General features: G+C 38.0%; 1 protein-coding gene and 1 non-coding gene across 2 annotated transcripts in view; one reads left to right on the top strand and one right to left on the bottom strand.

Annotated features, from left to right (window-relative positions):
• LOC117980150 (proline-rich protein 36-like) overlaps positions 1-26,898 on the top strand; it is a 578,765-nt gene that overhangs the window by 523,966 nt on the left and 27,901 nt on the right. The window lies entirely within an intron of this gene.
• On the bottom strand, positions 21,483-21,544 carry LOC112439699 (U7 small nuclear RNA). The gene has a single exon (XR_003027938.1). It is a non-coding gene; the product is annotated as a U7 small nuclear RNA (small nuclear RNA).

The following is a 26,898-nucleotide window of genomic DNA, read 5'->3' on the forward strand; positions in this document are numbered from 1 at the left end:
TTCAACATGAGCTTGGGACTGAGTCATTTAGTGATTTGGTATTTCACTCTCTGATTCTGCACTATCCAGCTGCATTAGTTTTCTGTGGCTACTGTAAAAAGTTACCACCAACTTGATGGTTTAAAACAAGAAAAATGTACTATCTTAGAGTTCCAGAGGCCACAGATCTGAAATCAAGATGTAGTCAGGGTTATGCTCCCTCTGGAGACTTTAGAGAATAGTCCATTCCTTGCCTTTTCTAGCTTCTGGTGAGTGTCAGCATTTCTTGGCTTCCTTGGCGTGTGGTGGTATCAGTTCAATCTCTGCCTCCATCTACGTATCACCTTCTCCTCTGTGTGCTTGTTACCAAAACTCCCTTTGTCTCTTTCTTGTAAGGATATATATAGGGATACACGTGATTGAATTTAGGGCTCACCCAGATAATCCAGGATAAACTCAAGAATCTTTTTTGTTTGTTTGTTTGTTTTTGAGACAGGGTCTCCCTCTGTTGCTCAGGCTGGAGTGCAGTAGTGCAATCATGGCTCACTCCAATCTTGACCTCCTGGGGTCAAGTGATCCTCTCACCTCAGCTTCCTGAGTAGCTGGGACTACAAGCACATGCCACCATGCTTGGCTAATTTTTTTATTTTTTGTATAGACAGGGTGTCACTATGTTGCTCAGGCTGCTCTCAAACTCCTGGGCTCAAGCAGTCTGCCTCCCTCAGCCTCCAAAAGTGCTAGGATTGCAGGCATGAGCCACTGCGCCTGGCCCCCTCAAGAATCTTAGTCACATCTTTTGCCACATAATGTAATATTCACAAGTTCCTGGAATTAGGGTGTAGACATATATGTTAGGGGTCATCATTAAGCTTGCTACACCTTCTGAAGAAGACACTCCTGTCAATGGTATCTATTGAGGAGCCTGGCCAAACGCATGTGAGGACTCTAAATTCAGAAGCATTGGCTGCAGAGGCAGATGAAAAGGCAGCAGAATTCTTCAGGCAACTTCTGAGACAATATTTGTCACCTACCCAACCAGGCTGTGACAACCCTGGATTCAGGGAACATTACTGTTTTAAACTTCCATCCCAGGACCAATATCCACTGAAAAATACTACAAGAAAGCACTGAAGGTAATGGCTTCACTGCCTTTGTTTGACTACCTGACTTCAAGGTGCCCCAGTCTGCTGGAACACATTCCTGACTCATTCTGGATGCTGGGAGCACTATTTAGATGAATAGTCATAACATTTCTACTTTACCTTTAATTAGAAAATGTACTCCTTGTTAAAACTTTAAGCGTTAGGACATATACAAGTAAAAAGTGAAAAATATTTATCCCCTGTCTCCTAATTATTCCCCCTGCATTCGTCACCACCACTTCAATCTCCAGGGGTGACCATTATCATCAGTTTAGAGTTTGTTTTTTCATACATTTTTATGTATCTGTAAATATATATATATATAGCTAAAGTAAACTCACACCATGTGTATTTGCAAACATTTTTCAGCTTTAATTTCTTTAGATTGTATTAATAGCTCTGTCTGATTTCCCAGGAGAAAGTATTTTCCTGAAAACAAAATTACTGCTTCTAAAACCACTAATCTATTGCAACTGTATAGTGAAAAATGATAGTGGAACTGGTAGCAATAGAACCGTAAGAATTGGCTACATAATGGAGATCCAGATACCTACTGAGATCCAAACACCCAGTGAACAATACTATGTGATATGGTTTTGTAAAATGAGAGTTCAGTAAGTGATTCATACAGAGGTATCACCTCTATTGGTTTTTATTTACTATTTAGGAAGCCTAGTACATTCCCTTTACTTTTGCTTTCACAAGAAAGAGTCATCTACTTTATTTCCAATTTAAAATGCTCTATTAAAACTACTAAGATAAATTCTGATGCTTTCCCTATTCCACTAAATATATTTAGCTCCATTAGCACATACACATTATTTAAGTATGGAACTTTCACCAACAGCAATTTTAGGTTGTTTCTTTCTTATGACAAGTTTGTTTCACTATTACTATCTTTTAGCATCATTTCTGTTGCCATTTTCATCAACAGTATACGCATTTTTTACAGAGAGATGTGAGGTATCCATTCTTTTCTTAAGATACTGACAATCTGGATGAGATTATAAAATATACAGTAGTTCAAGTATCACAAATTGGTTAATTCATTCAGGAAGCATTTTTTATCACTATCTTCTAGGCACTGCTTAAGGCTCTGAGGTAAAGCATTCAACCAAAAAGACACAAATTTCTGTGCTCATGGATTTTATATTCTAGAGGGTAAGCAAGGCAATAAGCAAGAAAAATAAGTAAAATATAAGGTATGTTAGAAGATTCTCAGCACTATAAAGAAAACTAAATGAGGATAACAAGGATTCAGGGTGCTGGGGTTTGTGTATGTGCAATTTTAAATTAGATGGGCAGGGTGAACCTCACTGAAAAGGTGATATTTAAGCAAAGACCCGAAGGAAGTATGAAAACAAGCCAGGCCAGTGTAAGAACGTTTCATGCAGAAGAAAAAGGCCCAAATCCCTGAGGTAGAGACATACCTGCTATTTTCAAAGAATAGCAAAGTCAGGATGGCAGAGTAGAGTCAACAAAAGAGAAGTAGTGAGAGACCAAGTTGGAGAGGTCAGAGAGGGCCCAATAGTATAGGTCAGGACCTTGGTTTTGAATCTGTTAGAAATAGAGAGCTGTTGGAGGTTTTGAGCAGGTGAGTGACATGATCTGACTGAAGTCACTCAACTGCTGGGTTGAGAGTGAGAAGTCATCAGATAATGGATATAATTTGGAAGTAGACACTGCAAGATTTTCTGATGACTTGGGGACAGAGTGTGAGACAAATAGAGGATTGCTCCAAAATTTACTAGTCTGGGAAAATGGAGTAATGAAGTTTCTATGACTTGCAGTTTCATCAAACTTAGGAATTTAGTTTGGCACATGGTAACCTTGAGATGTTTGTTAGGTGCAAATAGAGATGTTACTTAGGCCACTGGATATGAAAACTAGCATTCAGGTAAAAGGGTTGGTTGGAGATAGAAATCTTTTTGTCTTCAGGGTATAGACAGTTTTCCAACTGTGATACTGGGGAATGTCAAGAAGAGATGGAGCATCAAGGCAGAGAAGAGGTCTGAGGGCTGAGCCCTGGGAACTTCTATATTAAGCAGAAAAGAGGAGAAACCTGTAAAGTAACTGCTAATGATCAGTGAGGTAGGAAGGAAACTAATGAAGCCTTGAAAACATGCTCCAAGGAAGAGTGATCAACTGTGACAAATGTTGATAGATCAAGAAAAAAGAGAAAAAGAAAATATACAAAAGTATAGAAATTCTATAGGAAAGCAAAAGTGGAACAGAATTACGGGAAAGGAACTGGAGGGGAAGGGGAGGTCAAGGACTAATTTTTGAATATAGGAGAGTTAGCGGTACAGATGAGACACATTCTGTTTGGTCTGCAGTGTTTTAACAAATTTTGAATTTGAATGTCTTTTGAAAGGGCATGTTCTCTAGGCACCCACTATCTTTGCTAAGGCCCTCCAGCCATTCAGGTGTGCAACTCATGCAGGAAACTCTAGGCCATGCTTGTCTAACCCTCAGCCCATGGGCCGCCTGTGACCCAGGATGGCTTTGAATGTGGCCCAACAGAGGAATTCGTAAACTTTCTCAAAACATTATGAAGTTTTTTTGAGTTTTTTTTTTCTCATCAGCTATCATTAGTGTTAGTGTATTTTATGTGTCATCCAAGACAATTTTTTTTTTTTTTTTGAGACGGAGTCTTGCTCTGTCACCCAGGCTGGAGTTTAGTGGCACGATCTCGGCTCACTGCAACCTCTGCCTCCTGGGTTCAAGTGATTCTCCTGCCTCAGCCTCCTGAGTAGCTGGGATTACAGGCACCTGCCACCATGTCAGGCTAATTTTTTTTGTATTTTTAGTAGAGATGGGTTTCATCATGTTGGCCAGGCTGATCTTGAACATCTGACCTCATGCTCCACCGGCCTTGGCCTCCCAAAGTGCTAGGATTACAAGCATGAGCCACTGTACCCGGTCGACAATTCTTTTTCTTCAAATGTGGCCCAGGGAAGCCAAAAGATTGGACACCCAGGCTCTAGGTCATTGTGGATTTGATATTTACAGTTGTGGTATGTGTAAATAGCCCTGAAAGACATGTAACTTGTAAGTCATGTAACAAGTCATATGTAACTACACTGAGGCACATTTTATTAACTTTTAAAAATGTAAGATAAATATTTTTTTCTTTGGAAAACACAAAACTAAAATTTGCTTATGGTATACAATGTAGAAGCAGAAAAATGAAATAAATATTAATTACAATGTATCCTGAGAGATAAACCCCTGTGAACACTTGAATGTATATAATTTCTTTTGTGCGTTTTTTTCAATGAAACTATATATAAGAAAAATGAGATCATACTATAAATAATGTTGTGTAATTTACTTTTTGTACTCAAAATAGCATAGTCTTTTGAAACCACTAAATATTCTTCTACAATATAATTTTTATAAATACGTAGAATTCCATTGCATAATGCGTCAAGATGTGCTTAATTGGTTACCTGTTTAGATATTTATTTATTTATTGTGAATAAAATAATGTGACAATGAACATCCTTGTAGCAAATCTTTCTTTTCCTAAGAGAGAATTTGAATCCTAAGTGCCTCCAGGCTGGTTTGAAAACTGTCACTTGGCTGGAGGGTGAGCTAGCTGACTTCCTCATGCAAAACTCCATAAAGCTCTATTGTCCTTTTAAAATAAACTATCCCAGTTAATTTAATCGTCACCAAAGGAGGTAGATACTACAAAGTTTTGCTTTTAAAAAATTAGGAAATTTTAAGAAAGTCACATGCTTACTGAAACAAAACTCCTCAGAAGTGGGAAAAGATCAATGATCCAAATAAGAACTTTCCACGCACGTAACTTCCGAATTCTTCTTTAGAGTTGGTAAATAAATAGCACATCTAACTGGTTCCTCTCATGCATCAAGTCTTTAGTGAGTTTATCTCAAGGTTTTGCTCTTTCTGCCAAGCATTTAGAGTGATCCCTTTGTATTATTTATGCTATTAGTATTTGTATAGACTACTGACTATTTTGGCTTGGCTTTTTCATTTCACTTCTCATACTTGTCAGTTGTCTAATTAGGTGAGTTGATTAGTTTGTCATTTCTAGTTGTCTCAAATGTGGCATCAGATTCCCTTTCAACCTTTCCAGAAGTACTTTAATTAATTGACATCTTATGCCCTTCCACACTAAACGTCATCAAATTTTTTCTTTGTTTGTAGATTCCCTTTAGAATATTCATGTAGTTGGTGCCGATCTTTTCTACGTAAGTTCTATCTGTGGCTCCTTGTTTAAAAAGCAGCAAAAAGGGCTGCTGAGATTCTAAAATATAAAGCGTTTTATTTTTCTTTCTTCTGTGATCTCTATCTCAACTTGTTATGGTGTTTATTTGCTCTTTAACGTCATTCTAGGTAAAGAAAAATTAGCATTTTAAATTATTCATATGAATGTTACTGTTCATCTTTATATTATGAAAGGCCAGTTTTAAAGGCAGAGATAAGAACGTTGAACTCGTATGTGGAATTACTGAAATTACACAATTCCTATTTTGTGGCTCCTATGTGCATATGTATTTTGTACTTACCAGAACAGTGGCAATTATACAAAGCTAACTCAACTGATACATTTTTCACTTTGTAATACATACACATTCTGCCAATACTCTATTTTTGGATTACTCAAAGAGTAAAGGTAGAAATAAAAGGAAAAGGAACTGTGGGTTGCCTCATCTTTTCCTTTCTTGTTATGCCACTCTTTTCAGCCTAAATGGTTGGCTAACATGGGGAAGCAATACAAGTAAGAAAGATATGATAAGGTTCCTGGACCATTTGTGTTTCTTAGAACACCACTGCCTTCTTCTGTCTTCTAAGCAAATCCTGGTTCAAACAGAAACTGCGACCTACCAGGGCTGTCAGCTGAAGACGTTGCAAGCTTACCTTGTACATGCTTTGAGTCTCACCAAGCTCCTGTGCATTGTGAGTCCTCTAGGGCTCTTTGCTCATGGGGCATCACATTGTATGTGATGGGGCTTCCGGGAACTGTGAACACACATATTGCATCTTTCTCCTTTGCTCACACATGCTGTATTATCCTATCACACTTCACTTTCTTTTTTTATTATTATTATACTTTAAGTTTTAGGGTACATGTACACAACGTGCAGGTTAGTTACATATGTATACATGTGCCATGTTGGTGTGCTCCACCCATTAACTCATCATTTAACATTAGGTGTATCGCCTAATGCTATCCCTCCCCCTCCCCCCACCCCACAACAGGCCCCGGTGTGAGATGTTCCCTTTCCTGTGTCCAAGTGTTCTCATTGTTCAATTCCCACCTATGAGTGAGAACATGCGGTGTTTGGTTTTTTGTCCTTGCGATAGTGTGCTGAGAATGATGGTTTCCAGCTTCAACCATGTCCCTACAAAGGACATGAACTCATCATTTTTTATGGCTGCATAGTATTCCATGGTGTATATGTGCCACATTTTCTTAATCCAGTCTATCAAAGACATTGGTTGGTTCCAAGTCTTTGCTATTGTGAATAGTGCCACAGTAAACATATGTGTGCATGTGTCTTTATAGCAGCATGATTTATAATCCTTTGGGTATATACCCAGTAATGGGATGGCTGGGTCAAATGGTATTTCTAGTTCTAGATCCCTGAGGAATTGCCACACTGACTTCCACAATGGTTGAACTAGTTTACAGTCCCATCAACAGTGTAAAAGTGTTCCTATTTCTCCACATCCTCTCCAGCACCTGTTGTTTCCTGACTTTTTAATGATCGCCATTCTAACTGGTGTGAGATGGTATCTCATTGTGGTTTTGATTTGCATTTGTCTGATGGCCAGTGATGATGAGCATTTTTTCATGTGTCTTTTGGCTGCATAAATATCTTCTTTTGAGAAGTGTCTGTTCATATCCTTCACCCGCTTTTTGATGGGGTTGTTTGTTTTTTTCTTGTAAATTTGTTTGAATTCATTGTAGATTCTAGATATTAGCCCTTTGTCAGATGAGCAGACTGCAAAAAGTTTCTCCCATTCTGTAGGTTGCCTGTTCACTCTGATGGTAGTTTCTTTTGCTGTGCAGAAGCTCTTTAGTTTAATTAGATCCCATTTCTCAATTTTGGCTTTTGTTGCCATTGCTCTTGTTGTTTTAGACTTGAAGTCCTTGCCCATGCCTATGTCCTGAATGGTAATGCCTAGGTTTTCTCCTAGGATTTTTATGGTTTTAGGTCTAACATTTAAGTCTTTAATCCATCTTGAATTAACTTTTGTATAAGGTGTAAGGAAGGGATCCAGTTTCAGCTTTCTACATACGGCTAGCCAGTTTTCCCAGCACCATTTATTAAATAGGGAATCCTTTCCCCATTTCTTGTTTTTGTCAGGTTTGTCAAAGATCAGATGGTTGTAGAGCTATCTATGACAAACCCACAGCCAATATCATACTGAATGGGCAAAAACTGGAAGCATTCCCTTTGAAAACTGGCACAAGACAGGGATGCCTTCTCTTACCACTCATATTCAACATAGTGTTGGAAGTTCTGGCCAGGGCAATCAGGCAGGACAAGGAAATAAAGGGTGTTCAATTGGGAAAAGAGGAAGTCAAATTGTCCCTGTTTGCAGATGACATGATTGTATATCTAGAAAACCCCATCGTCTCAGCCCAAAAACTCCTTAAGCTGATAGGCAACTTCAGCAGTCTCAGGATACAAAATCAATGTGCAAAAATCACAAGGATTCTTACACAACAGTAACAGACAAACAGAGAGACAAATCATGAGTGAACTCCCATTCACAATTGCTTCAAAGAGAATAAAATACCTAGGAATCCAACTTACAAGGGATGTGAAGGAGCTCTTCAAGGAGAACTACAAACCACTGCTCAATGAAATAAAAGAGGATACAAACAAATGGAAGAACATTCCATGCTCATGGGTAGGAAGAATCAATATCATGAAAATGGCCATACTGCCCAAGGTAATTTATAGATTCAGTGCCATCCTCATCAAGCTACCAATGACTTTCTTCACAGAATTGGAAAAAACTACTTTAAAGTTCATATGGAACCAAAAAAGAGCCCACATCGCCAAGTCAATTCCTAAGCCAAAAGAACAAAGCTGGAGGCATCATGCTACCTGACTTCAAACTATACTACAAGGGTACAGTAACCAAAACAGCATGGTACTGGTACCAAAACAGAGATACAGACCAATGGAACAGAATAGAGCCCTCAGAAACAATGCCACATATCTACAGACTTTACTTTCAAAACACGAGTTTAAAGATAAAATTCATAAGCATTTCAAGACTGTAACCACAGAGCGTACAACCAAGCACAGAAGCCTTCTGGCCTCTGGGTGCTGTATGACTACCCAGGTCGGACACTCATGAAGGCAGCCTTGGTTCCAGCTTTTTCAAATGACTTCTTGTTTTCACAGCCCTAAGACAAGTATTTGTCAAATAAACAAAGGAACACTTACTTTGTTCCAGACATGGTGCTTGCCATTTAATCCTCAAACAACCATGAGATGAATCCTATTCTTATCTAATGTTATAAAATCTGAGGCTTACAAAGCTTAAGTTATTTATATAAGGTTATAGAGATTATAAGTAGCAGAACCAGAATTTGAACCCAGGTAGTTCTTTCTCTTTAAATATAATAAAGGAGACAATTTAAAACTGGTCTTTACAGGGGTAATGAAAATAAGGAGTTGAGATCTGAATCAGCATTGTGAAATAAAGCATATATAGTTTACTAAAACAATTTATGGCAACTTTGAATAATATAGAGATAAATGTATGATTTCAGTGTCAATGGCCAACCCTCTTTACCGAATCTCTTAGGCAAAGGATGATGCATCCACTAAGCTCTGGAACAGACTTTTTCTTTCACTGACCTGCCACTCACTCATCTTTTTTTGGGCCCATAATGAAATGTGTCCTAGCCAGATCTACCCTTTCCATGTTCCCTGCTGGATAGATCCACTGCTGAGAAGTCTAAGTATCCTTCAACAATTGCTCACGTTTTAAAGTACAGAATTTTCTTCAAACAAAGTCCTCCAGCTGTAGCTATTTCTACCACTGAACAAATGCTGACATTGAAGGGGTGCAGCTTGCTTCCAGAGATTGCCCTGCCAAATATGTCTGGCAAAGCTGCCCGGGAATATCTTCTTGATCTACATGCAGAAGTGATGGGAGCCATTTCAATTCTTAACTTTCTACAAGGAGAATAAAACTTCTGTTCTGAGTGCCACCTCCACAGAGATTCCTGAGCCATGTGACATACCATTATTCTCTAGGAACCTCCCAGGCCCCATCTATTCACCAAGCTCTATCAGCAGAGGGAGCTTAAGCTGTCACCAGGGGCCACACTTGGGACTTGCGTTTTAACTATTTCATGACTTTTTGGGGTGAGGGTATGTCTCTGAGTTTAGCAACTGGCTAAAAAAAATTTTATTTGTTTAAAATATTGATTATTAACCCTTCCTTTCTCCTCCTCCCCAAATAATTTAGCCTTTCCATATTGCCTGACTTACACAGTCGTGAAAACTTCTTGCCATTTGAAAATGCATGACAAAACCCATAATAATGTGGGAAGACATTCCTTTGAGAATGGATTTGGGAATCAAGACAGATGGAAAGAAGAGGGTTTAGAAATAAGTTAGGAAATGGGGTTGACCACAATGGATATACACACCCATATAGTTAGTCATAAACTATAGTTTTCGTTTGAAAGGCAATAGAGTCCTCATGAGTGTCTTGGGAGAAGGTAGTGATACAGTGATTCAAGATTTTGTTAGCAGATTGAATTGGCTAAAGGACAGAGAGCTTAGAGGTTGGAAGACCAGAAAAAAACAAAACAAAACAAACAAAAAAACCACCACACAGCCAGATTTACCCCTCCCCCTCCAAAAAAAACCAAAAACAGGTGGCACAAGCCAGTATGAAGCACAAATGAGTATAGTATTCTTTTAAATAAAGGCCAAATCAATATGTTTTGAAATCTGAGATGTGGTGAGGCACCTACTCTTTGACACCTTCCAGTGTTGGTAATGCCATTTGCAGTCTATGAAACTAATAAAGGGTTTCAGATCTGTCCATTCAGTGCTGGCATTAACACACAGGGAAATAGTCAAGGCAAAATGAAAACACAAAGGAACTACTGTAAAAATATTGTATTATTTGGATTCAGTCACCACCAATTTTGCCAAATCCCTGAAGATTTCCATTGTCCTGCATAGCAGGGATAAAGGAAAATATAGGGGTGGATGCCAAATTATTTAAGTTGAATGTTTTCCAATTTATTTTTCATGAAATGTCAGTAGTTCTTTAAAACACAGTTCGTAGTATTGCCATATTTTTGTTTTCTTCGTATGTGTTGAAGAAGTATACAGATTTCAGCCTCTGCCTTAGTTTTAAAAGTCATCATTCTCAAGGAACTGGTTTCATTTGTGAATATGCTGAAGCCCAAAAGAATGAAAAACAACAAATATTGGTGTGAAATGATGCTTTAAATGCATGGGTGCCAGATGGAAAAGCTTTTGGTCTATTCCTATATTTGATCAATTGGCTTGTCTAATACATTTGACTACGGACGGATGGCCTGACATGATTTCAGATTAGTTTAATAGGGATTAAGGTGGCATGAAGTGTATAATGCTATGCATTTGTAAGTACAAACATGCTTAGAAATTCATTTATCTTTGGGGGGTGATGGAGGTTAGTTCAAGCTCCAGCTATATTTACAAACAGATTCTAGCCACAGCTGAACAGTGTGGACTTGGGGAAAGTAACTGTGCCTGCCTTTCCTTAAGCCCACAAGGCCTTTTGATTTCTGCCCAAATAAAGCAGGCCTTTGGCATTCAGCTCTCTTAGCTGGCAAGATGTCTGCATAATGTCTGCAGAATTTAGAATGGCCAGGAGGGGCAGGTCAAAGACAGCCAAATTATGATATCATACCCATAAAACCTCATCAATGGTGACATACAGAAAACACTCAGTAAATTGCTTTCATTAATTTATCCTTATTAAGAAATTCTAAGCAGTGTCTTCATTCTTTGGCAGATTTCTGATTTTGCCATTTTCCCTTCCTTCCTTCATTGCTTTTCCTTAACAAAAACAAGCAACCATGGGCACAGAGTGACAGTAGCTGAAGAGATGTGGCCTGGGGTAGCCTAGGATGCTCAGACTGACTGAGAAGAATGTTTTATAAATGCTCTACTTGCCTTTGGGAGAGCCAAAGACTTTTCTGAATCTTCTGGTCTGGGTTAGGATGAGAGTTATTCCTGCAGTTAAGTAAAAGGAAACCTGACTATAGAGAATTCTGTGCCTCCCTTCTCTGAGGACAAGAACGGGGGCACTGAGGGACCAGCTGCACAGAACCTGGCTTGGCCTTGGGTTGCAGTGACCAGACTCCATTGGACAGAGGGAGTAGGGATGGTTGTGAGGCTGTCAGGGCAGATGCAAGATCAGGAAGAGTGGGATATGCAATTGAAAGTAGGCCCAGTTTTTCTTTGGATCACACCATGTTTCTAAAGCTGAAAATCTCGCTAGTCTAAAAAAATGACATCAGGAGAAACTGAGGGAAGTGAGAAGAACCAACGTGAAGCATTTCCTTGTAACTGACCCTGTTGGGAGTTGACAGTATCATCCATGTTGGGGCAGATATTCCCAAGTCTCATCAGCTGTCTTGTTTGGTTGCCTGACTGGGGTCTTGGAAGCTTGACCCAAAGGCATTACTCAGGGAGTGGAATTCATGAGTCATTCCAGTGTCTTATGGCAGAGAAGTTTTGCATATAGACCAGCAATGAGAGAAGGATAGTATGATAAAGCTAAGACCAAGAGAGACAGAAAGAACAACAAAAAAATACCAGAAAGAAGATTTATCAGGGTATGTTTAAGATGGGAATGCATAGAGAAAATACTTTGAATATGAGAGAGAGGATAAAAGATTCTGCATTGTTTCACAGGCAAATTTTGAAACAGCAGAGATATAACTGTATACTACAGATAAATCCTTGTTATTTTGTGTTCTTTTCTTACTGTGCTAACTTTTATTTCTGATTGTGGTATGCTTAGGAACATTCAAGGTCTCAAATATATTTTAATTCCTTTAGTTATCATAGGAACTGACTGAACTATGGATGCACTGTGGCCTTGCATTCTTGAGGACTTCTATGTTGAATGAACATGTCAGGTGGACCCTTGTTGACGACAGCCATTGATGCATGCTGTGGAACTCTGTGTCCTGACAGACACCTGGGCAGGAAACTTGATAAGGGAAGTACCCAAATTTAGTTGTTACCCACTCCAACAAGAGATGAAGAAACCAAAGACTGCAAAGCATGGCTCAAAGAAGGAAAACAACAGTAAAGATAGCAGCTCTTTCTCCCCCTCAATATCCAAATCATATTGCTTTGGCAAAATTGTTGCCTGGAGAAGCAGTCCTGCATCAGGGTAACAAATAGACAATTATGACGCTCAACCAGATTCCTTGTGAATGAACCAAACTCGAACTATGCTATAATTTGTTGAAGATACCAAGGTCTTGACTGTTTTTGGCATTACCATATGAAGACTTAAACACATCTATGCTAATTTCATCTAGGTAAAGAGTTATGGTATTCAATAATGGGAAATAGGGTCAAGAAATAAAGAAGGGACACACTGGCATTTAAAACAAAACAAGACAAACAAACAAATACGAATACATAATTGAAAGAAAGGCACCTTGAGGAGAGTGCTTGACAAGAAATCAGGACCTGTGAAGTTGAGTGCAGACTCCATTGCTGAACAGCTGTATAGGAAGGAACTAGCTGACCTCTAAGTTCCCTTTTAGCTCTGCATTTCTATGATTCTGATTCATTTTCCTAGGAAATACAGTTCCAGTCTCAAGAGCACTGAACATCCATGAAGAGCGGTGAGTCTGATTTATTTTAGTCATGGAAGAGACCTGCTATTCTGTATCGATAATTATATGGGATTCCTTTTGTGCATGCCAATTTTATTATCTTCAAAACTAAACTTGTGGGTTCATAATTTGTTGGAAAGTTCAAATGTAAGATGATGAACTGCTTAGGTGTTTTATTCCCCGCCCCACCTCACCCCCAAGTAAGAATGACAAATCCATTTCCTGGTGCCATCTCCTATTATTTCTTCCCTCTGGCAGGTTAGATCTGTTGTAAGTTTCAGAAGCAGAGATTTGATGTAACTTAGGTAGTATGTTGAGATTTTCTGCTCAGGCCTCTTCTTAAACAAACAAATGAAAATCTTTGCAAGGTCGTGTGAGCTAATGTAACAATGTTTTTCATTTTTGTACTTCTATTTTTCCTCTCTGGTGGTAGAGAAAATTAAATTAGAGAGTTCTGGGTTAAAGGCCCTCAGGTTTACAAGTAATAGTATGTTCTGTTCAACAGTTTAAGCACATTTAAGTAAAATGAAAGGAAATGAAAATGAATTACAGGCTAAAAGCAAGATCTTGGCTTCCAGGAGCCTCTCAACTGATGGTTCCAGGTATCACTGAAATAGAAACGCTGCCAGAAGAGGTACTAAACATGAACCAGGGCACACTGCAATTCTTGCCTCTCAAGAGGAATGCAAAATGGTCTTGCTATGGTTGATGTAAATATGTGTAAAACAACAATTACAGAACACCTAACCTTTAAATACCTTTGGAAAGCTCTGTATTTTGATTGAATAGGGACTTTGATAAAAATGACAGTTTGTCACCACTCTCTCGAGAGAAGTATAAAATAAAAATCATGTGTGGTGTATGTGTTTATGTGTGTGTGTGTGTGCACATGTGTAGGTGGAGATGAGATATTCCTACACTGGCTTTCTTGATGTGAATCAGTATGTTAACATTTCACCTGTCTAAATTTTATAAGGGCTTCATCTCTAGAAGAAACAAAAGCAGTATCAACTATGACTTTGGACCTGTTTGTGTTTATATACGGGTTGTCCCGTCAGTGTGGTCTGTCTAGTAAGGCCTGTCTTATCTACAGAAGAATTGTTCTCCAAGATCATTTGCTCTGTACTGCCCAAATATTTAGTATGTATTTAGGTAACAGTTCTGGGATACCGATGGGATGCAGTATCTGAAGATGACTGATACGGTTTGACTGTGTGCCCACCCAAATCTCATCTTGAATTCCCATGTGTTGTGGGGTGGACCCAGTGGGAGGTAATTGAATCATGGGGGCACGTCTTTCCTGTGCTGCTCTTCTGATCGTGAATGAGTCTCATGAGATCTGATGGTTTTAATAATGGGCATTTCCCTGGGCAAACTCTCTCTTCTCTTTGCCTTCCACCATGATTGTGAGTCCTCCCTAGCCATGCAGAAGTGTAAGTCCATTAAACTTTTTCTTCCCAGTCTTGGGTATGTCTTTATCAGCAGCATGAAAACAGGTTAACACAGTAAATTGGTATCAGCAGAGTGGTGTATTGCTAAAAGGATACCTGAAAATGTGGAAGCAACTTTGGCACTGGGTAACAGGTAGAGGTTGGAACATTTTGGAGGGCTCAGAAGAAGACAGGAAAATGTGGGAAAGTTTGGAACTTCATAGAGACTTGTTGAATGGCTTTGACAGGAATACTGATAGTGATATGAACAATAAAGTCCAGGTTGAGGTGGTCTCAGATGGAGATGAGGAACTTATTGGGAACTAGAGCAAAGGTGACTCTTGTTATGTTTAGGCAAAGAGACTGGTGCCATTTTGCCCCTGCCCTAGAGATTTGTGACACTTTGAACTTGAGGGAGATGATTTAGGGTATCTGGTGGAAGAAATTTCTAAGCAGCAAAACATTCAAGATATGACTTGGGTGCTGTTAAAGGCATTCAGTTTTATAAAGGAAGCAGAGCATAAGAATTTGGAAAATTTGCAGCCTGACAATGTGATAGAAAAGAAAATCCCATTTTCTGAGGAGAAATTCAAACCAGATGCAGAAATTTGCATAAGTAATGAGCTGAATGTGAATCCCCGAGACAATGGGGAAAATATCTCCAGGGCATGTTAGAGGTCTTCACTGCAGCCCCTTCCACCATGGACTTGGAGGCCTAGTAAGAACAATGGTTTCATGGGCCCAGGGTCCTTGTGCTGTGTGCAGCCTAGGGACTTGGTGTCCTGAGTCCCAGCCACTCCAGCCATGGCTGAAGGGGGCCAATGTAGAGCTCTGGCCATTGCTTCAGAGGGTACAAGCCCCAAGACTTGGCAACTTCCATGTGGTGTTGAGCCTGCAAATGCAGAGGAGTCAAGAATTGTGTTTTGGGAACCTCTGCCTAGATTTCAGAGGATATGGAAATGCCTTGATGCCCAGGCAGAAGTTTACTGCAGCGGCAGGGCCCTCATGGAGAATCTGCTAAGGCAGTGTATCGGGGGAACCTGTTCAGGGTCCCTGACTTCCCACAACAGCAGTGATAAAGAGAAATGTGGGGTTGGAGCCCCCACAGAGTCCCTACTGAGGCATCATCTAGTGGAGCTGTGAGAAGAGGGCCACCAACCTCTAGACCCCAGAATGGTAGATCCACTGACAGCTTGTGCCATATGCCTGGAAAAGCTGCAGACACTCAATGCCAGCCAATGAAAGCAGCAACTTGCTTTTGATTACACCCTGCAAAGCCACAGGGGCAGAGGTGCCCAAGGCCATGGGAGCCCACCTCTTGCATCAGCAAGACCTGGATGTGAGATGTGGAGTCACAGGAAATCATTTTGGAGCCTTAAGATTTGACTGTTCTCCTAAATTTCAGACTAGCATGGGGCCTGTAGCCCCTTTGTTTTGGCCAATATCTCCCATTTGGAATGGCTGCATTTACTCAATGCCTGTACCCTCATTGTATCTAGGAAGTAACTAACCTGCTTTTGATTTTACAGGCTCACAGATGGAAGGAACTTGCCTTGTTTCAGATGAGACTTTGGATGGTGGACATTTGAGTTAATGCTGAAATGAGTTAACACTTTGGGCAATTGTCATATACACCATGGAATACTATGCAGCCATAAAACATGATGAGTTCATGTCCTTTGTAGGGACATGGATGAAATTGGAAATCATCATTCTCAGTAAACTATCGCAAGGACAAAAAACCAAACACTGCATGTTCTCACTCATAGATGGGAATTGAACAATGAGAACACATGGACACAGGAAGGGGAACATCACACTCTGGGGACTGTTGTGGGGTGGGGGGAGAGGGGAGGGATAGCATTAGGAGATATACCTAATGCTAAATGACAAGTTAATGGGTGCAGCACACCAGCATGGCACATGTATACATATGTAACTAACCTGCACATTGTGCACATGTACCCTAAAACTTAAAGTATAATAATAATAATAATAAAAGACTTTGGGCAATTGTTGGGAAGGCACCATTGGTTTTGAAATGTGAGGACATGAGATTTGGGAGGGGCTAGGAGCAGAATGATGTGGTTTGTCTGTGTCCCCACCCAAATCTCATCTTGAATTCCCATGTGTTCTGGGAGGGGACCCAGTGGGAGGTAACTGAATCATGGGGGCACGTCTTTCCTGCACTGTTCTTGTGATAGCAAATGAGTCTCATGAGATCTGATGGTTTTGAAAGGGGGAGTTTCCCCACACAAGCTCTCTCTTCTCCTTGCCTGCCCCCATCCATGAAAGACATGACTTGCTCCTCCTTGCCTTTCACCATGATTGTGAGGCCTCCCCAGCCCTATGGAACTGTGAGTCCAGTTAAACCTCTTTTTCTTCCCAATCTTGGGTATGTCTTTATCAGCAGTGTGAAAAATGGACTAATACAATGACATAAACTCTCACATTTTTATGCACTTGGCTTTTAATCTATGATATTGCTCATTATTTCCATTTGATTCCAGAAGATGAGAGGTGGAGTTGGTTGTGCTAATAAACCCCTGCTTAAGTCCCAGACTCTGAGATGGAAACAGTGGTGCTTGTAGGAATTCTCATTAAAGACCTGATCAAACAGGTTTCATTGACTCATAAGCTGCTGTGTTGTTGCTGGGTGTTGGTCCCTTCCTGGCACTTTTATTATTTCCTTGGCACCTCTAGTATTGTGCTAAAGGTCATCTGAGAGTCAGACAGAAGAATAAATGATGTGAAGAAATTAGAACCAAATGTATTTACTGTACTGGCACCTGTACCACACATTTCTAAGGCCCACACATTTCTAAGGCTGACAGTTACTCTGAATAACCTATCTTTCTAGATCATTGCCTATTACTTTAACCCCTTATGTCTACCATTCTCTCCTCCCAAAGCAAAAAGGTCAAAGGAACTTAAAGGAATTACTCTTATCAGTTTGAATACCTCGATGAAAACTTTCAACAACGGCAGGTCACCACAAGTAAAACATTGAATTATTTAAAACAGGCAATATGCAAATAAAAGAATAAGATAGTATCTGTTTGAAGTATTTCTCAGAAAAATGTAGCAAAAAATTATAATTTTTCTATCTCCTGCTCTCCTATGCACAACTTTCCTGGCTTTAGAAATGTGGATGTCCTCATCTTTTCCAGAAATATCCCATAAAGCTGGATTAAGAGGATGATGTGAGGACAAATGGATGTAGTGACATAAAAAAACCTAGCAGTCAACTTTGGTGGGGGAACTGGAGAGTTAAATTACACAAGAGTAGCTCTCTTTATTAAGTTTTGTACAAAGCCATAATGGAAAGCTAAGAGTGGAAACTGTTTCCATACAGACATGTTTTGGGCATATATTCCCTGATTCATACTCTGCAAATGCAAAAAGAAAATGATAGCTTGTAAGACAGTATAACCGGGAGATCCTTCTACTTTCTGACTTTAAACAGGTTAATAAGAATATGTGTCTTTAAATGAAGAAGGCCCACTTCACTTGTATGAATGACATTTGAGGGTCTGAACATCAAAGAAACTAAGAAGTTGAAGGATAGTTGGAAGGGGTGGGTGGAAGGAGGAGGCATATTAAGAAATAAAAATCATAGATATACAAAATTATTATTATTATTATTATTATTTTCAAGACAGAGTCTTGCTCTGTCGCCCAGGCTGGAGTGCAGTGGTGTGATCTCAGTTCACTGCAACCTCGGCCTCCTGGGTTCAAGCAATTCTTCTGCCTCAGCCTCCAGAGTAGCTGGGATTACAGGCGTACACCACCACACCCACCTAATTTTTGTATTCTTAGTAGAGAAGGGGTTTCACCATATTGGCCAGGATGGTCTCCAACTCTTGACCTTGTGATCTGCCCGCCTTGGCCTCCCAAAGTGCTGGAATTACAGGCTGAGCCACTGTGCCCAGCACAATGTATAAAATTATTTAGGGCCTAATTATTGGTTTTAATACAGCCCCCAAAGAGATTTGGAGAGTACATTAAGATGTGCCCTTTCTTTTATGTAGTAACCTCAGTTTCTATACCTGCAGAGGTGGGGCAGGGGTCAGCTGTGAGCTGGGGTTCTGGGAAACTTGATTACTGGATTGGTATCATGGGCATTTGCTGATCCTGTGTGAGACAGTTTGTTAAATCCCATTCATGTGTCCAAATACATGATTAGGGACTCATAGTAACCACCCCTGTTCACACATCTATCATTCAGACACAAAACAAAATACAAAACACCAAATGTCTCTAGAGTTGAGCCAGATCTTTCTTATCTTTGAACAATCAAAACTTATAAAAGCCTCAGGGAACTGAAATGATTTATGAATGTTCAAAGTTGCTAGACTTTTGACAATTGTTCTTGCTAAAACAAAACTGTTTACATTATCTTGTATTGCCATACAGATTTTGACCAAAATAAAAGTTTGTTTCCAAAAAATAATACTGTTTTCTTGTTATTTTCCGCTTCTATTTAGATATTGCATTAAAAAAACCAACTTTCTTTTTTTTTTTTTTTTTTTTTCTGTAAAAGCTATTCCAAGTAAGAGTGTTTAGTAGAAACAGAACCTTCTCAATAAAATGTTAGGAAAACCTCTCCTGGTCTGAGTTGCAACCTGCACCCTGTCACCAAGCTGCCCAAATAGATATTTATTACCTTTTAAACTACCAGAGAAAATAGTAGGCTTTAGAATATGTGGATTTGGGCTTGGTGAAAAGAACAGTGTTGATTAAAAGGAGTAGATAAATCTTACTCTTTTGTGGAAATGCCAGGGTCCTGCTACCATTTCTTTTTCTGTCATGTATGTTTTCAAAAAGCAGTTAGCAGAATATCACTGATGTTTACACCCATGAAGAAAATAGCAAGCCAGTGTATTATTTTTTAAAGCATTCATTTGTGGGTAAATTTGTGCCTCATAATCAAAGTGTTGTATTTGCCTTCTTTAATTATGTGATTTCTTAAGAATGCTCAGCTGTCAGATTTTTTTTTTTTTTCTGGAAATAGAGCCTGGGGAAGGAGAAGACATACTGCAGTGAATTGCAAAAACCAAGAATCACAATTTACATTTTCTTTACTCACTTTTAAGTAAAACCAGAAGTGTGAACTGTGGGTAAGCTAAAAGCATCACTGGCCAATTTTGGTTAAAAACAGACCTTTTTTCTCATCATTATTAATTTAAGGTGATGGGTGTTTCACTCTTTCATGAGATACTGAGGCCCTCAATTAAGAAATAATCACATCTCATTAATGTCTGATTTAGCACCTTGTCAGTCTTAAATGAGAGAGTGTAAGCACCTAGAAAATCTCTAGACCCATCTTGATGTCATTGGCAACAAGATTACTCTTTCATATTTTACTTAAAATATTCAGTATCTTTAGGCATTCTTGTCCAGTGTTTGTGGGACTATAAACTGGTGTAAGCAAGAAAGTAGCTTGGTAACACGCTGTAAGAATCTTAAAACCGTAGCTCTTGAATTAGTCATTTCTCTTTTTAGAATATAACACAAGAAAAAATACCCAATATAGAATAAATAAACCAATATGTTGATTTTCATGTAACCCAAAGTTCCCCAGGTCCTTCAACTATCTGTGATTACCCAGATAGTTTTAATATGCAAGTTAAATAAGCCAAGCTTTTTTCACCCATATTAACTGCAGAAAGTCCCAGTGACTTTTCAAAATGCGTAAATAGCGGAATTAGGTGGGGACAAGAGATACTTATACCACCTTGTCTCTGCTATAACTTGCTCTAAAGCCCTGTAGCAGGCCTTTTCTTAATCCCTATGACATCTCATCTCTGCCTCTGTATGTCATGTAAGCTTCACTGGTTCATTTTCATGCCTTTTCCATCATTTTTCCAGCATTTAGAATTTAGAGTGGTGGAAAGGATTTACAATGCAAGATAGAAAATTACTTAAAAATACATGGGCCACATCCATGCTGTTAGAGTTTGTTGACCATCCAGGAGTTGTTTCCTGGCTGAGTCTCTCCTTGGGCTCTGCACTGCAGCCATGTTGATGAGCCCTGGTCTCTTCTTTCAAAGCCTCCTTCCCTGTCCTTTCTTCCTTGAGTCCTAGCAACTTCACCCTCCTGGATTCCTTCCCCCAGTCTCAACACTTTGATGACCACAGAGAGCTGCTCCAAATCATTTTTTATTTCAAAACCCTTTCCTTTAGAGGAAATGTACTTTCACTTTATTTTGCAGAGTTGTTTAGATTCCTTAATTTTGACATCCCATTCTAAACTTTGCTCTGGACCTGCCTTAGTTTTTAAACCAAAGGACTTTTAAAATATTTTGTTCAAACATAAGAGTCATTTTTTTTTGTCTAAAGTTGTATTCTATTCTCACTCCTCCTTGCAAAGTAATAAAAAATAATATTTTTCCCTTGATGTTCTGATAACTACATAATACTAAAAGTAATCTGAAAAAAAATTAGTATCCTCTAAAAAGGAATATGATTTGGAAAATTATATTCTGTTCATAGAATAAAATAATAGCTTTTAATTATAAATTATATTCATAAAATGTTTGGCTAATTGTCACAATTTTAAATGACATAACATTATAACCTATATAATTTTGACAATGTAAAAATACTTAAAATTAAGCAGAAGGAAATGTACTAAAATATTAAAGTATCTATTTTGGATGGTGGAGTTATGAGTGATTTTTATATTCTTTTAATTTTTTTAATTACCTTCCAGTTTGTCTGTAATAAGCATATATTACTTTAATTACTTAAAAATAAAACTTATTGCAAATTTTCAGAAATTTGGATTTAAAACCTGTAGACTTTTAGAAAAAAAAGTTTTTTCTCTATTCTTATATTGTTCACTTTCTATTCACAATGGTGGTATTAGGCTAGTCAACATGAACTCAAATATGGTTAATGATCTGGGATGAATGGTGGGGCTGGTAACAAAAGAACTTAGGTTAGTAACTATTTAGCTTAGTAGAAAAAAATGATGAAAAACCAGTGTTCTCTAGGGATACGCTTTTTTTTTCTTTTCCTGTTTTTTTTTTTTTTGCTGGGGGGTGGTTGGGAAGTGGGTGTGATTTCCCAATAAAAACCAGAAAACCTACTAGAAAAATTGTACAAGAGCTGTAACATTTAGGGACATCCATTTTGAAAAGCATTCAGAGGGAGTATTATTAGTTAACTACTGAGAAGCCGTCATCTACCTATAACCCTCTAAACTGCTAACCTGGCCCTAGATTAGAAACCAATTACAATAATCTCACATAGTCTAGTCATGTTCTGGGGCAATACAGGCAAACACTCAATTCTTCCATGCTTACTCATATATAAACTAGAGCCCCTGAATTTTATATAGTTAATGCCATCTGTTATAATTAAATTTTCTCTCACCTGACATCTCGGGCTGCCGTGCAACCACACACTACATGTTTCACCAGACTTACGGAGAAATTCCCATTGAGATCTGTAAACAAATCTCTTGTGTCTTGTGTAGCAAGTTGAGTCTTGTGAAATATGACTGGCTTTTAAACCCTTCTCATAGCCCCCACTGGTTGCAGCTACAAACATATTATTCTCATGGTTTAACACCTTCATAAAGTCATGCATTGGATTGGGGCAATTCTCCCATCACCTGAATATACTATATCAAAATCAATAATTACAGGCAACCCATTGATTGCAAAAGGCATAAATGTGCAATGAGACATATTGGAGCACCAGAACTCTTACAGAGTAGACACATATTACAGGCAATTGCGTTCTCCTTCAGATGGATTTTGTGTGTGGGTGTGATATACTCAGATATAACTACTGTTGAATTATAGTTGCGTACACTTTCCCAAATGATTCAAATGCCCTTAACAATAAGTCATGTAAAGCATCAGGTCCTTTTTTTGTTTGTTTGTTTGTTTTTTCAATAAGCAAAAAAAGACCTTCTATCAAACTTGGGATATCAAATTTAAAATTATGTTTCTCTTATTTCTCTCCATTGGATCCACAGACCCCAGGAATAAGATAGTAGAGAGTTTTTCTAATAAACACATATTTGATGGCTCCCTTCACCCTGCAGTTTGAGATAGCAACCTCCCTACCTTCTGAGCTCTGAGTTATACCTTCTGTCTGAAAATCACAAAGAAAAATAGTCTCTAACTCTGTGTAGCCCATGATAAGGCAAACTTTAAGGGAAATTTCTACCACAAAAGTGTCAGGATTGTTTCAGGGAAGGAGTAGAGTTCAGAATTAAACACACACAAAAAAATGTTACATTACAGGATTGTTTTATACAAATTTTTTGCTATTTTTTTCATTAGAGAAGGTAATATAACTGAAGTATACTTCAATCAGTTTAATTTTGAAGAATTAAATTTTAAGAAGAAACTATCTGTACAAGCCCAAATATATGTACCAGATATTTAAACTCTTATGTGTGATTAAACTAAAATAATGGAATAATTGCTCTGCAGGCTTAATTTTAGCATGCATGCTTGCCAGGCAGCTAGCTTCATGACAATAATGGGAGGCCCTCTTGGGTAATGGTTAAGAGCACAGACTCTGGAATTAGATGGCCTGAGTTCAAATCCAGACTCTACCACCAACTAGCTCTGTGACTGTGGGTATATTATTTAATCTCTTTAACCATTAATTTTTCTCAGGAGTAAATGGGAATTATGATATGATCCTATTTACTTCACAAGATTGCTATAAGGATTGAAGGAGAGATAATATGCATAGAACACTTAAACACTGCTTGGTTGATAATAAATGTTTATTAAGACTAGTGGTTGTTAACAACAATGATTACCAATGGGATGTTTGTGAGAGGGAGATAAAAGCTTCACGTTATAAAAACTGACTCCAAGTTCACATGGCCATATGGCCGTTTTCTTTTTGTTCCTAAATATTACCTATGAGCAGCTCACTGTAAATACTCAGATGTTATCTTTGTGTTTGATAAACTGAATTATTTTCTTATTTAGTAATATCAGTAAGATTGAATGGTGAAATCCAGACTGAAATGAAGATTTATTTTCCCACAAGAGCATATCAGCTGTTGTCATCCACAGAATATCAATTGCCAGTATATCTAGGCATCTCACAAAAATGGACAGAACACATCCTCTCCCAGGGCCTCAAGATTACAAAATAAATAAGACAAGGGAACCGCCCTCAAGGAGCTTTTTGTCTGAAGGGAAAATGAGACAAATATCAAATAACTCTGCTATGTGGCAGGAAGAGCTATGATCCTGAAGAAACACAGGGATGAAGTGTGTTGGGAGTTTAAAGGAAGGTGTCATTCCTTCTCTAATCCGTTCATGAAAAAAAATTCGTGGGAGAGGTAGGATTTGAATGGGGTTTCGAGAGAGCAAGATTTGGGTGTGATGTTAGGAAGAAAATATAGCAGTTATGGCAACTGCGTTAGCTAATATTATAGTTTTGATGTTTCTAGATCTATGTCTGTGTAAAAAGTTATTTTCTGCATACTTTGTTTGTGGGATAGCTCAAAGTTCAAGGAAATTAGATTCCCCATGCTGCACCTAGTAGAGAGAGACTAGGAGGACTTTCTATGATTAACTGCCTCACCACGAAATTAATTCAAAATGAATCTCAGACATACATGTAAAAATTAAAACTATAAAATTTCTAGAAGAAAAATTTGCAACCTAAGGGCAAAGATTTATCAACACTTATAAACAATATTATATAACACCTAAAAACTTTTGCTCATCAAAAGACATCATTAAGAAAATCAAAATGGCAGTACTACTGAGAGAAGAGAACATCTGTGCTGAATATATAAAGGACTCTTACAATACAATATATAACCCAATTAACAAATGGGCAAGGCCGGTCTCAGTGGCTCACACCTGTAATCCCAGCACTTTGGGAGGCCATGGCGGGTGGATCACCTGAGGTCAAGAGTTCAAGACCAGCCTGGCCAACATGGTGAAACCCCGTCTCTACTAAAAATACAAAAAAATTAGCTGGGCGTGGTGGTGGGTACCTGTAATCCCAGCTACTCCAGGAGGCTGAGGCAGGAGAATTGCTTGAACCCAGGAGACGGAGGTTGCAGTTAGCCAAGATCGCGCCACTGCACTCCAGCCTGGGTGACAAGAGCAAAACTCTGTCTCAAAAAAAAGAAAAAAAAAAAGGCAAAAGACTCCAACAGATTTTTAAGAAGATATACAAATGGCCAATAAGCATATGAAAAGATGTTCCTTATCAATAGTTAGAAAAAAAAATTTCAATGAACTGCAACTAAAAGTAAAAGAATTGACAATAAGTGGTATTGATGAGGATATGGTACAAGAAATCTCACGCATTGCTGGTGGGAATACAAAATGGTACAGCCACATGGAAAACTAATGGCAGTTTATTATAAAACTAAACACACAAATATCCTATGACATAGAAATTATACTCTTAGGTATTTAACCAAAGGAAATGAAAACATGTCTACGAAAAAGGCTTGTACAAGAATGTACAATTATGATCAGGCATGGTCACTCACACCTGTAATCCCAGCACTTTAGGAGGCTGAGGTGAGCAGATTGCTTGAGCCCAGGGGTTTGAAACCAGACTGGGCAACGTGGGGAAACCCTGTCTCTACAAAAATTATGAAAATTAACCAAGCATGGTGGCATGTGCCTGAAGTCCCAGCTACTTGGAAAGCTGAGGTAGCAGGATCTTTTGGGCCTGGGAGTTCGAGGCCACAGTGAGCCATGATTGTGCCACTGCACTCCAGCCTGGGCAACAGAGTGAGAACCTGAATGAAAAAAAAAAGGTACAATTAATAGGCTTGATATAATAAATATATTAAAATGTTTCACAGCAGGGAATACATATTTTTTCAAGTACAAATGGAGCATTTATAAAAAATTGATTATATACTACTTAAAAATACCAGTCACAACATAATTTCAAGAAAGGCTAGTATGCTACCTTCTCTGATCACTAGAAAACAATAGTATAAAGTATCTCCCACAACCCACATAAATTTACTAACTTAATCATATACTTATTGGTTAAGGAAGGAAGTAAAATAGATATTAGGAAATAATTACAGTTAACGACAATAAAGCTACATATCAAAACATTTGTGACCCAGTTTAATCCATATTTGTAATTAATCTACAGCTTTAAGTACATTTATCTAAAAATAAAAAAAAATAAATGAGTTAAATTTTCTATTTAAGATGCTACAAAGAGAACCATATAATAAACGAAAGAAAGTTGAGGGGAGGAAATAGTAAAGATAAGAGCATATTTTAATAAAATCGAAAGCAAATAATACCAAGTATCAGCAAAACCAGAAGCTGGTTGTTTAAAAAGATTAATAAAATCGACAAACTTCAATCAATACTGATCTAAAAAAAATAGGCACAAATCAACAAGATTAGGAATGGAAAGGCGGCAAGTGCAAATGCATTTGAGCCTTAAAACTCCTAAGAAAATATCATGAACAACCTTATTTCAGTAAATTAGAATACTTAGGGAAAGAAATAATTTTCCAGAAAAAATGTTTGTTGTTATTTTTCTTTAGAAGCAGCATAGTATAATGATTAAAAGTGTAGCCTCTGTGTCATAATTCCTGGGCCTGAATCTCAGCTTACTCCTTACTCATGGTGTGATCTTGAGCAAATTAATTAAACTCTCAGCTTTTCCATTTGGAAAATGTGGATAATCATAGCACCTCATAGAGTTGATATAAAGATAAAAATAATAATGATTGTAACATGCAGAGAACACCACCAGGCAAATATTATGTGCTTCATAAATATTTTCTAATATTTGTTGATATTATTTTCAGTGACCAAATCTAACTCAAGAATAGAAGAAAATGAACAAACTAATAGCAACTAAGAATTCAATATTGCCTCCACAGGTCCATTTGTGTTGTTTTATAAATGAGTTTTACCAGGCTTTCATATAACAATAATTCTCAGGTTTAATAGACTACTCCAGAGAATTGAAAGAGAGACAAGGTAAATATAACCTTGATAAAGACAATAAAGCACAGGATAAGATCAGTACAATAAAATAAATTATTAACCAATATCACTTAACAATACAGATGTAAATATATATAAATTAAAAATTGGCAAATTAAAATGTATTAAAAACATATCATGGCCGAGCATTCTATGAAAGGAAGGAAGATATAACATTAGCAGAATATAGTAATGTAATACATCTTATCTCAATTAATTCAAAAGAAATAAATTGATAACATTTAACACTAATTCATGATAAAAATGCTTTACAAAGCAAGAATAAAGTGAAGCTTTATACAGTTTAACTTTAATTTCTGACAAAGTAGATTTTGATGTGAAAATACATGTTTAGAAATTTGTAGCAAACATCATACTTAGTGTTAAGCTTCTAGAAGCATTCTCATTTAAGAAGCAAATAACAATGCCTGCACTCAACATTTCTATTCAATATTGTCCTAACATCCCAGTCATTATAATAGGGCAAAACAAAGAAGTAA

This window comes from Pan paniscus, chromosome 3 (genome assembly GCF_029289425.2).
Source record: "Pan paniscus chromosome 3, NHGRI_mPanPan1-v2.0_pri, whole genome shotgun sequence".
Lineage (NCBI taxonomy): Eukaryota > Metazoa > Chordata > Mammalia > Primates > Hominidae > Pan > Pan paniscus.